Source organism: Bison bison, unplaced genomic scaffold (genome assembly GCF_000754665.1).
Source record: "Bison bison bison isolate TAMUID 2011002044 unplaced genomic scaffold, Bison_UMD1.0 scf7180017864181, whole genome shotgun sequence".
NCBI lineage: Eukaryota > Metazoa > Chordata > Mammalia > Artiodactyla > Bovidae > Bison > Bison bison.
In genome coordinates this window covers 7,792,938-7,795,036 of record NW_011494753.1, presented here as the reverse complement: position 1 = coordinate 7,795,036, position 2,099 = coordinate 7,792,938, and positions in this window count along the sequence as shown.

Sequence of the window (2,099 nt, the reverse complement as noted above, 5' to 3'; positions counted from 1 at the left end):
TATCAGTAGCTTTAATTTTGAATAGGTTTTCATCTTTGTGTTTGTGCTTGTTTTGTAAAGAATTTTTGGTACAATATTTTATTTCTGGAACTTTTTTCTTTCAACTGCTACAAGAAAGAATTTCCATGCAATTAGAAAGGGAGGCCACACACGCACATACACGTGTGTGCTTGCACACATACACCTGTGTTTCTGCTGCTCCAAGTCAGCAGCTCTTCCCTCCCTGTCACCTTGCCCTCCTCCTGTGAAGACAACGCTGAAGGCTTGTAGAAATGTGGAAAGTAGAAGTGAGCCTTGACCTCTGTGCCCTAGTTTCCTGATCAAAAAAAATGAGTATCAACTTCTCCCTCTTACAGCTATTGTAGAGATCACATGAGCCCACGTTTGTAAGGCACTTAGAATGTATCTGTTAAATAAGATGAGTTAATAAATAAAAAGGAGAGGACAAAAGTTAACGTCCCCATCATGGCACAAAGAAACAGCTGTGGAAGTCTGTCCTTAGAGTCAGAAATCAAGAGTTCAAGCCCTATTCGAGCCCTCCCTCCCCATGTGGCCAGGGCTGTGGGTGGCTTATTGAAGCCTCAGCTCCTCCATCTCTGGAATGGGTATGAACTCTGGATGTCATTATGCTGCAGTGCAGGCTGGGATAACAGATATAAGTGGGCTCAGTGAGCACAGGGTGCTGTACACCACTGCAACCCCACCCCACCCCCATTCGTTTTCTGTTTTCTTGTTCAATATTGTTAGGTAAACATTGCTCTGTGCTGCTACTAGCCTCTGTGTTTATCATTTTTAGTGGTTGTATAATATTCCATCAAACAGCGGTGTCGTGATGCACTGCGTCATCTCTATTGTGGGATGTTTAGGCAGCCTCCAGCATTTTGCTGTTATTAATAACCCTGCAGTGAACAGCTCTGTGCCCAGAGCACTTCCTCTCTGATGAATGATTTCCCCAGCTATATTCTTTGGGGCTGCTTGACTAGAAGCCTGAGAGATGGGCCAGCAGCAGTGGCTGGGAGAGATGATCCCTTCAAAGGTGGCCTGATTCCCTGTCCTGGGAGCAGTAGCATGGTTTGTGGGATAGCAAGACTCTGTGTGACGGGCCTGATCAGGATGGGAGAACATGAGCCCAATATGGGAAGGGCAGTGGGCGCTATCGAGAGTTGGGGCTAGGAGTCCGAAGAGTTAGGTTCTAGATTTTGCCTTTGCCACTCTCTATGTGACCTTGGGCAAATCCTATCTCCTCTCTGGACCTCAGTTGTCTCTGGGTACTGTGACCAGGGGGGCTTCCTCAATGGCTCAGAGGGAAAGACTCTGCCTGCAATGCAGGAGCCGCAGGATACGCGGGTTCTACCCCTGGGTTGGGAAGATCCCCTGGGTTAGGAAATGGCAACCCACTCCTGTATTCTTACCTGGAAAATTCCATGGACAGAAGACCTGGGCGGGCTATAGTCCATGGGGTCACAGAGTCCAACACCACTGAGCATGCATAGCACTGGGGCCAGGGGCTAGGCAAGGGTTGGTCCAGAGATGTACTATCGAATATGGTAGCAGCTAGCCACATGTGACTATTTAGATTTAAATATAAATGAATAACGGAGAAGGCAATGGCTCCCCACTCCAGTACTCTTGCCTAGAAAATCCCATGGACGGAGGAGCCTGGTAGGCTACAGTCCATGGGATCGCTAAGAGTCGGACACGACTGAGCGACTTCACTTTCACTTTTCACTTTCATGCATTGGAGAAGGAAATGGCAACCCACTCCAGTGTTCTTGCCTGGAGAATCCCAGGGACGGGGGAGCCTGGTAGGCTACTGTCTATGGGGTCACACAGAGTCGGACACGACTGAAGTGACTTAGCATCAGATCAGATCAGTTGCTCAGTCATGTCCGACTCTTTACGACCCCATGAATTGCAGCACGCCAGGCCTCCCTGTCCATCACCAACTCCCGGAGTTCACTCAGACTCACGTCTATCGAGTCAGTGATGCCATCCAGCCATCTCATCCTCTGCCGTCCCCTTCTCCTCCTGCCCCCAATCTCTCCCAGCATCAGAGTCTTTTCCAATGAGTCAACTCTTCGAATGAGGTGGCCAAAGTA